Below are 16316 nucleotides of genomic sequence, written 5' to 3'. Positions count from 1 at the left end.
CTTCAGACAGGGGTGGACTCTGTTGACTGCAGTAGTTTTAAAACCTCAGCTGAAATATACAGTGCAACTTGAAAGTTGGTCCTGAAATGGCACAGAATCACAAATCATTTAGGTTGAAGAGACCTCTGAGATCATCACATCCAACCTATGACTGGTTACCAACTTGCCAACTAGCCCATAGCACTAAATGCCATGCTAGTTGTTTCCTGAACACCTCCAGGGATGGTGACTCCACCACCTCCCTGGGCAGCCCATTCCACTGTTTAACAGCCCTTTCAGTGAAGAAATTTGTCCAGCCTGGACCTTCCCTGGCTCAGCTTGAGGCTATGTACTGTCACTTATTGCTTGGGAAAAAAGACTAATTCCCTCTCCAGCCACACAGTCCTTGGAGGTGGTTGTAGAGAACAATAAGGTCCCCCCAAGCCTCCTTTTATCCTGGATGAGCAACCCTAGTCACTCCTCATAGGACTTAACCTCTAGAAAATTCACCACTTCTGTTGTCCTTCTCTGGACTTGCTCCAACCCCTCAATGTCTTTTATGCAGTGAGGGGCCTGGAACTGGACCCAGGATTTGTGGTGCCAGGATCTGTGGACCCAGGATTTGTGGTGCCACCAGTGCCAAGTGCAGAGGGGTGATCCCAGCACGCTGTTGCTGACACAGGCCAGGATGCCATTGGTCTTCCTGGCCACTGGGCACATGCTGGCTCATGTTCAGCTGCTCTCAACCAGCACCCTCAGGTCCTTTTCTACCAGGCCTCTTTCCAGTCACTCTCATCCCAAACTGTAGTGCTGCATGGCATTGTTGCAGCCAAAGTGTAGGACCTGTCACTTGGCCTTGTTGAATCTCAGGTCCTCATGCTGTCACATCTCCCCAGCCAGAATTGCAACAGAAATGATACAGGACAATCAAAGGATATTGATAGTCTAGCTATTGAAACAGCAAAAGAGGGATGTTCAAAACCCAGTGTTTATGGCACCTAGATAAGAAAATTAAGATGATTTCTGTGCTGGTACATGCAGTGTACTAAGGAGAAGAAAATTAAGAAGAAGAAAATAAAGGACAGCCCACACCCTGAACAGGATGGGCAAAGGTACAAAGAGAGACAAAAGGTACACAAAGGTACAGAGAGAAAGGAAAGATAATCAAAATTATGCATAAAGTTTGAGAGGGTTCAGAGAGAATAAAACAATTGATGGAATAAAAAATATAATTAAGGTCAGCTCCTACGGGATATAAAACACATATCAAAACTGTCGTGGCTGCCAACATGGGAAAAAGCTGAGAGCCATGGTAATGACTCGGTATGCTCACTACCCTCCATGGCACTACAGGAAATCCTGGCAAGGCCACCTCAGTACATCCTTGTAAATCCTTCAATGTTGGACAGACTATTTGGACAAACACATTCTCCACTAGTTATGAGAATGTGCATATGGGCATGAATTTGAAATAAAACCATGATTCCCTCCTACAACATCTCATGAGAAGTCAGTATTATTACCTAAAAGGTCTCAAGATGCAAGAGCTAAGAAGGTGCAATCACCTGGTACTAATGGGAATACAGCAATATCTAATCTGTTACTTTGCTAATGATTGCAAGCCCACAACCACAAGATCCCGTAAATGAGTGTCTGTGGTGGTTAGACCATGGCTGAATGCCACGTGTCCACCCAAGTCACTCTTATCATTCCCCTTCGTCAACTGAACAAGGGAGAAAAAAATTAAAATAGCCTCACAGGTTGAGAAAAGGCTAGGAAGAGACTGACCCTGGAGTCTGCAGAGCTGTTCCTCTCATGTATTCTCACTCCTCTCTCTGGCTGCAATTGCTCCCATGCAGGAATTTTTTCCCCCTGTCTTAAATACATTACCCCAGAAGCAGAAGTGCTACCACCTTTGCTGATGGGCTTGGCCTTGAACAGGGATGGGCTCATCTTGGATCTGGCTGACATTGGCTCTATCTGACACGGAGGAAACCTCTGGCAACTCCTCACAGGAGCCACTCCTCCATCTTCCCACTACCAGAGCCTTGCCAACCCACTACATTATTTAAAGAAATCCTGGACTTCTTCTATAAGGAAAGAATAATATAAACATGTAAATTAGGAAACAGTTCTTTTCACAGCATCCAGAAGAATTTTTAAAATTTGTTGCATGACAGAATAATCAGACACGGTGAACCAAAAGTTTCATCAACTGACCATATCTGCATGCTATTTTTAAACAGTTTATTTTTCAGTATTCAAAAGTTCTAGTATTTGGTTTTACTTCCTTGTAAGTCTATATAAAATGTTTGGCACTTCAGAGCAACAAGGGCACAAATCTACTATGATTTCTTTCAGGTAACAAATGCTTCATTACTCTCTTAATGTTTTGATTTAGAACTTGGGTTTCCATGTTATTTATTTATTTATTTATTTATTTATTTATTTATTACAAGAAAAACAATAAACACCTGAATATAAATGCCTTTTTTGACCAGGAAAAAGTTAATTTATAATTTTCACAAAGCATCTCAAAGGAAAATTAAATTAGTACCATGTAAATAGGCATTATTCTTATATTTAGGACTAACATGAAATGGAGAATGTCTTACATTTGAACTGTTAGTTCTGATACCAGGTATCTTCAGACAGCTATGGATAGCCTGTGTAAACACAAAGAACAGTAGGATCAGTTTTGTTTCAGGTGAAGAAGTCTTACACAATGATCTATGTAATAGAACTTATGTGTTCCTGAGGAGCTCCATAAAGCAGAATGTCAACAACTAAAGGTCTAGCTGCAGCGCTCTAATATGAACAGAAAGACAAATACATGCAAATAAATATTTTTCAAGTGAAAAAAGGGGCAAGAATATTATATTCTAGCAGCAAGACTTATCAAAATGTTGTGATAGAAAAAGATAAAAAGATTCTACAAACATATCTTTGCCAGTAACTAGGAAAAAAGTGCAAAGCTCATTTATTTTTCCCTAGATTAAGGAAACAGAGTACGTAAATATTGAGATCCAGGAATATAGCTTAATATTGCATATCCTCAAGGTTTTCTGAAATTAAAAAAAAAAAAAAAAAAAAAAAAGACAAGTAATAAAGGCCTAAAGTAGAGGTATTACAGTCAGTTAAAATTACACTGCAATAGGAAAACCAGAATTTCCTCAAGTGGCACCAAGCCGACAGAAATAATAAAAACACTACCTTTATCAGCCATCTGATGCTTTCCTTTATAGAAAGAGATAAGGACAGGAGAGATGTTTGCTGCTTCCAATACTTCATTGATTTCAAGTCACAAAGTATGCCTGTACCAGAGGTACAAGATGTTGTTGACCTCATCCTGCAACTGCAGCTTAAACTGGAGTCAAGCAATGGGTGTCTATGGACCTCTTTAATGCATTCCACTGAAAGTATTTTTCCTTTCAAATAATAGAATGTATAGAGATATGAGCAACTTCACAAGACCATTTTTCTCCCAGACACACAGGCAAACAAAAAAATACCACAATCATCTGAACCATGCACATTTTCCTTTCTTTCTCCTAAAATTACAACCATTCATAACCACAGAGCTGGTAAGTTCAAAATATAAAAGAAATATTACATTATTTAAGCTATCTTTTTCCCAGTGATTTTTTCCTTTTTTTTTTTGTTTCAATGTTTCAAATATTTTTGCTTTAAAGTTTCAAGTCTAGTGATGCTGCCATAAGAAAACTATTTGTCTTTCAGTCTAGATATTCATTTTCCTGATTTCCCACTTTCATATTTATTTACAATTTCTGTTGTTATTTTTTAAACCACTTTTTTTCTACGAATTTACAGCTTACAGACAGATAAGTTCTATTTCTTCACAGCTGCCTTCAAAACAATCCTAAACCAAATTAGTCGCTTTTGTAACAACCTATTATTTGGTAAAGCTGTTAAGTAGCAATGAATGTAAAACTATACAAAGGACTACTTCAGAATCAAGGCATGACTGCTAAAAGGCATAATTTTCACTTTTCTTTGGTTACAAATCAAAACTTATTGTACCTCTCTGTAAAGACTGTGGTTTGTAGAAAATGGAGCCTTTATCAGTGCATTATGAATGAGATATGTAATGATTTTTCCATGAATCCAGAACCTTATTTTTCAAAAATCTTCGGGAAAAAAATTATGATTTTATTTGATCAGAACATAGCTTGTACATGAACTATTGATCCATTGCATTATTTCACGCTCTGCAAGGCAAGGGAGTCTCTTTATCATCTGCATTTGCCAGGGTAAATTTCTTAAAAATAACACACTTTGACAAAAGGTAAGGGAATCTCACATAAAATCATGTCCTTGTGATATCATCTGAAAGAGGCAGATCTGGAACCAATTTATTGAGTGTAAATTACTGCCAATTTTGCTTTGAATAACAAAATGCTCCAGAGATTTCTGAGATATGTAGCTATTGGGAGCTGTCTGAGGATTTTTATACATGAGGATTTTTCTACATTTCTTTATCACATCTTTCAACTTAATCAGATACAAAACATGCACAACCTAGCATTCAGGGAAATTATGTGGATTTGTCACACTTCCTGAAGGACTTTGGGCTCCATGAACCAATGAATGGATCACACTGAACCATGAATGCAGTTTGTTCATCTGTAACAGAAAAAACATGGATATTTGCCACATAAATGTTCCAAAATCCCAGAACAACAAATAATTCTAACGGAATTTATTTTAAGTTATTCACTAAAATTTGTTAATATTCACTTTATTTTCCAGAACAGAGTAAGATAGCATGAGTTGTGTGTATATGAATAGGACTGTAACAGGCAGAACTGGTAAACTGTACTGCTGAATTATTATGCATTTCCTAATTGTAATTCAAAATCTCAGATGAAATGTAAAGGCAAAAGCCTTGTGTGCTAAAATGCCTGTTAAAAAATACACTGATGGACTTCTTTCATCCCTGTAGTCCACACTTGGCATTGTTTATCACTGATTATAATTATAATCACAGGCTGGTAAAAAACAACTTAACACAGCAGTGCACATCTTTTGAAAAAAAAATATTCTGAATGTTTTTAAAATAGACTTTAATTGTGAGGATTTGTATGCACTGATTTGAACAAACATAAGAGGCAAGGCAAGGAAATGGAAGAAAAGGAGACATTTAGAACCAAAATAACAACAAAAAAGTACGCAAGATCAGCCATCAGATGCTGCAAATAAGTAAACCTTGATAAATAATTATGTGAATCACTAATTTGTTGAAAAACTATAGCTCTTTTCAACTTGCTGGTGAATCCAACATCACCTCCCTTGGGCAGCCATCAGGTCTTAGCAGGTCAAGAGCACATCATGCAATAAATGAGAAACCAGACATAATTTTATAAAGCATACCAAATCCACTTGCTTATTTTGTCAAAGTTAACAGTCCATGTATCAGGTTTGCACTAAGAAAGATGTTTTCAAGGGCTTATGTTAAAAGTTAACATGCAATACACTGACTTGCATCCAATGTATCCTATTCTAAAAACACAAGAGACTGAAATGACCGCAAATACTTAAAATTGTTGTTCCTGGTAACTAAAATATAAGACCTAGTTTATTTAAGGAATTCTCCAGCCTACTGAAAATAAAATTATCTTGTTTGTTTTAACTTCCTCATTTCTATGTAAAAGTCCAACTGTTGACTGGCTGTGGGCAGTGAACACTGTGGGCAGTGAACACTGTGGGCAGTGAACACTGAGCAGTGTCAGGTGAGCAGACCAAGATCTGTGACCATGCCCAAGAAACTGGAGCAGACCATGAGTAACCTCCTCAGAGATGAGCTGCTAAGAGGAAGGATTGTCAGAGCCCAGCTAAAATCAGAGCCAGCCCTAACAAAACAGACACAGAGAAATCCCAGCCACTGTAGAAATGGGGATGGGGAGGTGATGGGGTGGGAAGGATTAAATGAACTTGATTTTTCCAGAAATCATACATTTCAAAAAGTAGGGTGTTTTGTGAATTTGGGGTCAAGTCATGAAACCTGAAATATAGAAATGTGTTACTTATGAATCCTTATATTAATATCACAGGCATTTTATCATACTGGTTTGTTTCCTCATCTGGAACAATATTGAGTTCAGGAATTTGCATCATGCTGTCACCAGTAGGAAAGAATAATTAAAACTACAGAACTGAAACCACATTGCTTCTGTAAATTTGTGTGGAGTTCAGAACTCAACAGGTGCCTGGATCCAGAAGCTCTGCCTCTTACATGAGCATGCCGTTTCTGGAAGAGTAAGAAATGCATTGCCTCCAGCTACCAATTACTTCAGCACTTCTAAGCCTCATGCCTCCCTCTTAGACAGGATTTTACTGATGTGAAAGCAGATGTCTTGGCTCTCAGCTCCTTCTAACTGCAATGGTAGCCAATTCCTGCCGCATTTGGAGCCACACCTGCCTTTTTTTTTTTAACTTCAAGCCCAGAAGATAATTCACAATTTGACTAAACCAGGCCAAAATTCCTATAAAATTACCCCTAAACAAATTATGGATCGGAGCTTTTTTTTTTTTTCCTTTTTACAAAGCAAAAATACCATGACACTATTCCTTCCTGAATTTATGAGACTGAAGTACAGAGGGATGGGCTATGCAGTTCATCTGTGGTTCATCTTAACTGTGTAAACAATATCATCCAGGTGGTAAGTAGGGGGCCTCACCCCTGCTCTTAAACCTTTGTGCAATCATAATGACAATGCAGCCATCAGGACACCCTAAAAACAGAGCTCACCTCTTCAAAAGTGGTTAGGCAACCCTAGTCCTGTCTCCTCTTTAAAGCAATTAAAATAAGAGCAAAGGAAAAAGGAAAGAGTTATTTTTACCAGAGAGCTGCAAATATTTTCTCACTCATGTACTTTACCTGTATATTTAATTTAAAAGCTATATATTTTTATCTGTGAGCTGGGCTGTGGGGGAAAATCAGGACTTAAAAGAGTCCCTGCTACTTAGAGATTCAGCAAACTCTTTGTGTGTTGATCACAACACTTGTGACAGTTTGGGGAGAGACTACAAATTTTTATTACAGCAGTTGAGGAGCAGTTAACCATTGATCCAACAGAAAGAAGGCTGCTGATTAGGGAACTGTTAAAACATTTGCTGACAGAATTTCTAAATTTTGTGGGAAGGACAAGGGTGATTCTTTACTTTTCAAATTCTCACATATGCAGACATGATATAGCACATATAAATGAGAGTTGTTTTTTAAAGGCTGAATCACATCCTTAAAAAATCTACAAATCTGCTTGTATATGTCATAAACACACACACCTGTGAAGTCTATGTTTCAGATCCATAGAAATTATAGATGGATGGATGGATGGATGGATGGATGGATGGATGGATGGATGGATGGATAGATAGATAGATAGATAGATAGATAGATAGATAGATAGATAGATAGATAGATAGATAGATAGATAGACAGAAAAACAGAGTGGAGAGAAGACCATGGAAAGAGAATTGATGAACTTTGCACATGGTTTATCTTACCTCATTTCAGCCATCTAAAACATAGATCCAAAGTAGTTCACCATAGGCTGCCCTTATGGTGAATGGCCAAAAAAAAAAGAGGAGCCCAAGGAAGGGAGATATCCCATTCTAGGACTTGATGTAAGGGAGACAAGGTGAAAAAAAGGAATGTGGGTAGGTGACACCAGACACCCAATTTTGCCTGGAATCTTCCAGAGAGGTTCTCACCCTCTATTTTGCTAGCATCATTTATTAACTAGGTTTCATAGTCATGTTTTCTGAACAGACCAAATATTTACTGGTTTAATAAAATTTGCCTTGAAAGCTATGATCAGCCATGCATCAGGCTTTTACCTATGCAGCATCACATTGATACTTTTGCATGACATTCCCAAATGCTGAACAACTGAACAAGGCCTGTGCTACAATAATGGGTTAAGCTGCCATGCAAGAAGAAAAAATGGCGTTAGTTTCATGAAGCCTGCCTCAGCAGCTGCCTGTCTCACTGCACACACCTTCAGCCTCCCTGCTGGAATGTGCTGCTCTCAGAATGGATGGAGGCCTCCATCTTTCGGCTCCCGGAGCGTTCTCCCTTTATCTTCCTGTCAGCTTGTCTCCCTAAGCAGTTTGTAACAACTGACCTTCAATTTCCTAGAAATCCAAACATATAAGGGTATTTGCTAACTGTTGTATCGCTTTGAAGACTATCTCTGTCAAAGCAAAGTTTGCACCTTGTCAAAACCAGAACCGCTGACGCTCAGAAACTGCAATACTGTCCTTCACTTAATGTCTTGGGAATGCTGACAGGGATGGATTGTGCACTTTGCTTACTTATTTATTTATTTTTGCTTATTTTGCAGATAGCTTCCTATTAAGTTAATCAGCCTAATACTACAGGGACTGTTCATAATTCACCACATATATAGAGCAATGGGATTTCAGTGACCAAGGCAAGAATAATATGAAATGTCAACAAAAATGCAATGTCCAAAAAATTTTGATCAGTATTTTAGATTAAACATTAATGCCTAGTAACTTCATATCTGTCATAACTTTCAGTGTACTTCTAAGTCTCTCATAAAAAGTGAGCTTATAAAAATCCCACTTAACCTCCTCAAAAATCCAATTTTGCAATTCTTTCATTATTATAGATGTTTATTAATAGGGTAACCTGATAGAAAAAATGCTGAGTGACTTCTACTGGTTCTTATCCCCTCAAGTACTACTAATCCCCTCAAATATTGCTATATTTTGTGTCCTACAAAAATCTCTTTTACATCTCACCAGGGGTCATAACAGAGATTCAAAATTATGCAAACTTATGTAGAAAATTAATCATAATCAGCATTTTGAAATGGCTTGTTAATTTAGGTTTTTATGGTAATTTAGCTGTGTATTAATTTTGTCATGCAATATTTTCATGGGCTTTTTTTAATAACCATGTACCAGATGGTGTTCCCTTAAAACTACCCATTTTAAACCACTTACATTTAATCTTTTCAAAGGTAAATTTAGTTATATCAAATTTTACCTTGAAAAATGTTTTGCAAAATATATTAAAGTAGTACAAATAGACAAATTAGCAAAAACACATCAGTGCGAGCTTCGTAAAAAAGCTGAGTGCTTGTGTACTTAAACTAAAACTTATCCTTTACACACAAGGCAGCAAAGGCTTTGATTCTTATTTGTTTTAACTGTATGCTGTGACTTTTCCTTATTCATGGATTTTCATACTGCATTTTATTTTTCAACTCACTCGTAGTTTTCATCTGTTTCAGATCAAATTGCATTCACCTAGTACAGAAGACAAGGACTAGCTGTTCCCTTATAACAGTTCCTTATGAAGGGCAACAAAAACAAAACAAAACAAATTTTAAAAAAAACCCAAAAAACACCAAAGCAAAAAATTACAAGCAAAAGTCAAGAGTATGATCTCAGAAAAAAAAACCAGAAAACAACTCTGATAATGTTAATATTATTCACAATGCTTTCATCCTGAAGGCACTCATATCTATGCTTAACTTTATGTACCGAATGAATAACTTTATTGAGTTGTGAAAAATTACTCCCATGAATAAAATTTCATGTGCATAAAGGTATAAGAGGTCAGGGTATTCATTTTCTTTCTATTACAAATAATTTTAATTTTCTTGAATGTCATCTATGAACATATCCCAGCTTTTCTGCATCCATTGTCACAGTTCTGTACTAAAAGCACCACAGGTTGTCATTGAAGAATAGAGTAAGAAAAAGGTTCTCTGTTCTCATTTTTATTATTGTTCTCTCCTTAGTTAACTTGGCAAAGTAATTTAACATCTTTGTGTCTATGGAATATAGTTACTGGAACATCATTTGAAACACTTCAAACCTATTGTTGAAAAAGGTATGCTTATTCAATGTAGTATCATAAATACATTACATGAGAGTGGAGTAAAATGGCAAAAAGGAAAGACTATTTAAAAATAAACAGATCCAATGAAAAGGGGGTGGTGGGGATAAAATAATGCAAGTTTGCTTCATTTTGCTTCATACACATTTTGCTTCTGGACATTTTCTCCCTCATGAAATTAAACTTCAGTGATTTACTTTCACTCCCCATCCCTCATTCCTATGAAAGAGATAATCATAACACAAACTAAAACAGAGAACAAAGTGACACATACATTGGCAGTGGTAGAAATGTGTCAAATACTGGAAAAATAGGGAAAAAGAACATTTAATTCAAACTGAATGGCAGCCCTCTCAGAGAAAGAGGATGCATATATTCATTACTCAAGCAACCTTGTCCATTGTGTTTCATCCCTATCCCTGTATAATCACTGCTTAGAGGGTTTTATAGAGAACAGTACATTATCTTTGTTGTCTGTGACTATGTGATGCTATGCTTTAACCACTTCCAAAAATCAACCCCATAAGGTGTGTTCTATTCAGGCCTCCATGATCATACCAGATATGCCAAGCACATCCAGAGCTCAGAAAACAAGGAATCTTCAGACATTGTATCTCTCCCGTAAGCTCTTACAGCACACCTCAAAAAACCTGCTCTGGGATATATCTGAGAGATCTGCCCTGTATCACTGCATGGGAGACGCAGTTTAATTTTGTACCAGCATCTTTGACAGAGAGGAAGAAACCAGGGCTGGTGAGTTTTGCCTCTCCCTTCCCATTGTCTTCTAAAGGCCGGTTGGTGGTGACGTCTGAAACGAAAGACTTTCTTTATCTACAGACTTTAGATTCATCTCACTTGAGCTCTTGAACACTAACTCACCCTCCAGTCTCCTACCTCTCATGACCAAGACACACCAAAATGCTCTGTGGTTACCCTCATCACTGTCTCTTTTGAATAAACACTAGAAAGCTGCTCCATTTGCAGACACCCAGAGCCACATCACAGGCCAGGCAGAGGAAACAGTGATGAGGCAGAAAGTCCTTTTCTGGACTGGTCATGTGGATGAAGTGTGTGTCCATAAATGGTCCTAGATATGTAGGAAGCAGAAGATTTAAAGGAAGGCATTCCTTCATAGTGTCAGTTTAGGAGACAGTATTGTGTAATTTTTTTTTTTTTTTAAGGGAATTGAAATATAGTACAGTAAAATACCTTCACTGTGACTCATGGAGCTCATGGCCAGAGAACTGACAAAAGGCTACTGGGATCTAGTGCTCAGCCTCTCAGTGCCCTGTGGTTCTTCAAAGCAGCTGCTCAAGGCATCATGCAGAGGGCTCCACCAACTCATCCAGCTTCAGGTCTGGAGTAAGAACTGACTGCTAAGTCAAAAGGGAAGATGAAGATTGGAAGAAAGTCAACATAATCAAGAGACAGGTTTATCGCTAGAAATCCCTTGAATTAATTTGTAGAACTGGTGTATCACCCTAAGCTTACAGAAAATCAACCAAAGGATGTCATAATTAATCTGCTCCTCAAGGGAATGCTGCAAACCAAGACAGGATTTGTCCATTCAGGTTTTTTACACAAAAAGAAATCTTCACAGGGCTGCCTTAAACTTCCTTTAAGGAAAAAAAACAAGCAAAGAATTAAAGTCCTTCACCTGTGTTTAAGGTTCTTTTCCTGTATTTGTGGTTTTTACCTCACAGTGTGTCCTGTAGCCTGGCTCTTCACCCATTATAGAGCTGACTTTGACATTGTTCCAAGACAAATCTGTAAAAGTGCATATCGGGGATGCTTACCTGAGGCAGAATGCAATCCACATCTGCCTACTGACTAATCAATACAGGGTGTTGAAGACTAACTGTGATACTGTTCAGTCCAAATACAATTCTTGTTAACTCCCATTCCTTAGTCATCTTACATGGAAGACACACAAAGCTGAAAGTCAAGAATATTTCATATTTTTTTTTCCTCCATGCTGTAGAAACACAAATAATGGAAGCATTCAGGGTGGAAAAGTCAGGAACAAGAACCGGGCCATTGTCCTGGAGGATGGCCCAGTTGATTTGCTGAGTGGGAAGGGAAAGAGGGGCCAACAAATAAAATCATGCTGATGCAGAGTTTTCTGAAAGATCCTCTTTTTCCTGTACATAGACGCTACACAGGTGTCTTTGGCACTGCATTAGAAAATGCTAAAGAGAGGAACACTGTAATAAGACAGGGCATCTGCAGCTGCAGGGAATGCTTAAGAAGTCAAACATTGCTGTGATCAGAGTAGGGTAAATATTTAGTAGTTGCCAAGACTGCTAATCCAGTGCTTTCCAGATAATTGAATTGTACATAAGTATACGAAATTCTTTAAAAATGTTTGTGTGTTCATCGGTGCATTATAAACTGTTACTATAAAATACACTACAACAATTTCCTTTTCTTTTGTTTCTGACTAAAGACACCTGTGCTGTTTAGCCTTGTATGTCTTCACTCCACTAACTCCTGGTCAACAATTTGTTCATCCATTGTTATAGCTTAATCAAGTAGAAACTGTCAAGTCAAACAGTGAAGGACAATAATTAGAATTTTGTGTCATGGGCTGAATGTGGAATGCTCTCAATGGCAAAGTGCTGCTGTAAGAAAAGTAATTCTGACACAATTACTTAGGTGAAATATTTCTGAACTACTCATTTCCGTTCTCATTTCAGGCAATCAAGTCCATTTCCCTCTTTACTTATTTCTCCATCTGATTTGTCAGGAAACATAAAAACTGTGTATGTTTCATAGTCATCTTCTTACTCCAAATTCTCAGATTTTACATTTATGTTCACCTTATTACTAACCAGCTGGAATAAAAAGCAAGTGAGCAAATGTTCAAAGTTAAAACACAGTAAGTTAAGATAAAAATGGGGAAAATGCTTTCCTTAAAACAAAAAAGAAAGTTGTTCACTTGTTGGAATGACTCCATAGGAGACACACCAAGTTTATGACAGGACTGGAACATCATTCCTGTAAGAAAAGGCTGAGAGAGTTGGGGTTCAGCATGGAGAAGAAAAGGCTTTGGGGAGACCTTATTACAGCTTTTCTGTACCTTGAGGGGGCTTGAAAAAGAGGGAGAGTGACTTTCTATATGGCAGATAGTGACAATGGTTCTAAACTGTAAGAGGGCAGGCTTAGTTTAAATGTTAGGAAGAAATTCTTTACTCAGAGGGTGGCGAGGCACTGGAACTGGTTTACTAGAGAAGTTGTGCCCTCACTGTGAGCAGCCATGCCCTTGCACCCCTGGCTGGTCACAGTGAGGGACCTCAGGAAAGCAGAGAGGGTGGAAGGGACCAGCAGTGAAAAAACTGTGTGGGTTGAGCAAGAAGAGCCCCGAAATCCTGCAGCTTTGTGGTGAGGAACAATGTCTGAGTGAGTCCTGTGGCAGCCACGTCTCCATTGCACTCCCTGCATCTCCATCCAGCCCAATTCCCGTCCCTGGAAGTGTTCAAGGCCAGGCTAAACAGGGTTCTGGTCTGGTGGAAGGTTCCCCTAATAGTAGAAGAATTAGAAATTTTATTGTTAAAAATGCATGTGATTAATAACTGAGCTTTACATTTTTTTTTTTCATTTTGAGCCTATAGAAACAGTTCAGATTTCTTATATATTAAGCTTGCCTCTATTCATCTTTCTTTGCACCAACTACAATTTTAAAGTTTTCTAATTAATATCCTGTGTCCAAAAATACAACAGGGAGAAAAATTCACATGAGCATTTTAAAAATATGTTTTCATAAGAGACATGGTTTCTATGTTAAAACCACTGAGGTAGCAGGACTTCACTGCAAAAGTTCAACCTCATAATTAATGCCAGTTGGTAACTCACAAGACATGCCACCTACATCCTTATTTCTAAGTGCTCAGTAGCAGTTACTATATTAAAGTTAACTACTCAATGGCGTTTTCCATAATGAATATCAGATTGAAGAAAATATGCATATTCTGATCCATAAAGTTAATTAATCAATAAGCAATTTAGACAAGTTCTCATTAATGTATCACAAACCAAACCTTTTAAACAACATAAAAAACCCAACCAAAAAAAAAAAAAAAACTCCATCAAAAATTTATGGTGAAGTTTTATCAGTTACATTTATAGTGTGAAGATTATTACTAATTATTGAATACATAGTTAGCGAGCCCAACCTTTGCAGACTGTGCCCCTTGTTCTGCTCTCAAGTGTAAATTTCCAACTGTATGTGAGTGCAGAGCTTTATTATATCTCATATCTATATTTAAATTTCATTCTAGCATAGTAAAAATCACTTCTACACCACTTCTTAAGTTTTAACAAGACATGTCCCTGGCCCCAAAGGGTTCATAGCTTTAAAGAAACTTGTTAAGACATGTTGGAAGACAATAACTCAAGAAAGGAGACAAAGGCAGAAGAGCACTGCATTAATGAAGACAAGCAGAGAGAAAAGAAGAACCCAGAATATCATCTCTGTTTTTAACAGACCAGCAGTCAAAAAAAAAAAAAAAAAAAAAAAAAAAGACATTGAGTCATGCAAGTCCTTCTACAGCAACAGTTGGTAGGGTAGGTCTCAGAGCCCTTCATAGGAACTGGTATGTGAATTCCTGACTTTAAGTATACCACAATCCTCCTGAATAATTCAGTAATTGTTGTGTTGCACTAAAAATTTACAAGCAGGGCTGTAGTGGCAGGTTGTTTTCAGATATGGAGGATCCCCTGTGGCTGACAGCAGCTGGGTGCAGGAAGGGGGTGGTGGTTTTCAGCCATGTGCCACTGCCATGGGAGGAGAGGGGCTGCAAGCGCTGCAGAGATGCTGCCTCAGCCTCAGCCTCAGCCTCAGCACTGCCCTGGGTCTCTGCCAGGCACAAAGCTGGCAAGCAGCCCCTGCCTGCACCTCTCTGCTCCCTGGGGCCAGGGGGAGTCAGAACACAGCCTGCCCTCACACATGCAGACATGCATCTTGCAGCAAGACATGAGAGTGTGATCCCACTGCTGCAGTGACGCCCTCGTCCAGCTTGTTGTGGTCCCACTGGAAACACCAAGAGATACAGGGGGGAAAGTGAAGATGGAAACAGGGTCAGAAAAACTGCACTGCTAGAAGGAAAAGACATGGAGACAGATGTGGGCATTCTTATGATTGCTTACTAGGACTTGGGAGCAAATGTCTTCACCCCCAGACTGAAAGGACTAGATCTTGCATCAGAGCCCTTCCTTGATGGGTTCAAAGGCACAACTTAAGTATGTCTTGTTACAAATAGCAAGTGCCTAGCAGAGAAATTTTATAAAAGCTATGACTTCCATTCAAATTAGACACAAAAACAGATTTAGGGAAGGGGATACCCAACAAAACTGGGAAGTCAAACAGAGAATTAACTTTACCAGCACATTTTGAGAAATACCAGAAATAAGGTTTATCTCGCATAGCCTCCGAAATTTACATCAGAACAGGGAAAAGAATAACTATCAGTATGTGAATCAGCTAACTTACCTCTAAGATCCAGAGCAAGACTCAATAGAAAACATTATTAGAATCACCTGTTTCTATTTGTTGACCATACCAGGGGAATAAGCAGCCCAGATATACACATCTGCATTTCAGATGTCATCCATCCATCTGCATTTTAGCAGTCAGTCCAAAATTGGGTAGATATCCCATTAATGGGACAGTTTTCTGAGGAATGGTGGGAAGAAAGAGACTGGGAAATACTTCCATCTTGTAGGAACAGCCAAGGAAGGAATCTTGATCTTCACTAATAAATGCTCTTGGTAACTTAAGAAAGCTGCTGTTTAAGGAAGCAGTATCCTTGAACTTTTATCTGTATTTCCAGTAGTTGAAACAATACTTTGGGAAATGAATTCAAAGAGCAATAATAGATTGTAAAATTAGAATATGGAAAAGAGTCTAACAATATAGATGCTTACAGGAAGCCAGTAGCACAAGCATAAGAGAAGCTGAAAAGAAATACTGAATACATAGAAGAGAAAAAAGACAGAAATAAATGGCTGAGAGAGAAAATGAGTGCAAGAAGTATATAAGAAAAAAGATTATGGAAGACTGTGTAAATGGGATGAAGGTATTGCATTAAAATATACAAAGAGAGAAGAAGCAAGAGGAAGCATATAAAAGAAAGGAAGAAAAGAGATTAGAACAGATTCTTGTCAGTATATTTGAATATAATGTTTTAGTAGTTTTATCATTAAGTATTTCTCAGTATCTTTCTCTCTCATATTAAAGATGAGTATAAAATAGAAATATATTCATATCTAAGCATTTCACAGAAAATAGGCTACTGTTTTTTTAAACCCCGTGTCATTTTTGAATATACAGCACAGTGTGGTGTTTGAAACTACAGCTATTTGTTGTTTTCCCTTCTGCAAGGTAACCTACTTATTTTTAAAAGCCTGGTATTTAATACACAAAATATAAAGCACAGACAAAAAT

At 37.9% G+C, this 16316-nt stretch overlaps 1 long non-coding RNA gene across 1 annotated transcript in view; it reads right to left on the bottom strand.

Moving 5' to 3' along the window:
* Nucleotides 1-16316, bottom strand: part of LOC131080823 (uncharacterized) — a 47088-nt gene that overhangs the window by 18859 nt on the left and 11913 nt on the right. The window contains exon 2 of the long non-coding RNA XR_009114221.1: nt 2595-2645. This is a non-coding gene — a long non-coding RNA (uncharacterized LOC131080823). The remainder of the gene's footprint in view (nt 1-2594; nt 2646-16316) is intronic.

The sequence above is a fragment of the Melospiza georgiana genome, chromosome 3, assembly GCF_028018845.1.
Source record: "Melospiza georgiana isolate bMelGeo1 chromosome 3, bMelGeo1.pri, whole genome shotgun sequence".
NCBI classification, from domain to species: Eukaryota; Metazoa; Chordata; class Aves; order Passeriformes; family Passerellidae; genus Melospiza; species Melospiza georgiana.
This window is presented reverse-complemented; position numbering and strand designations above follow the sequence as displayed.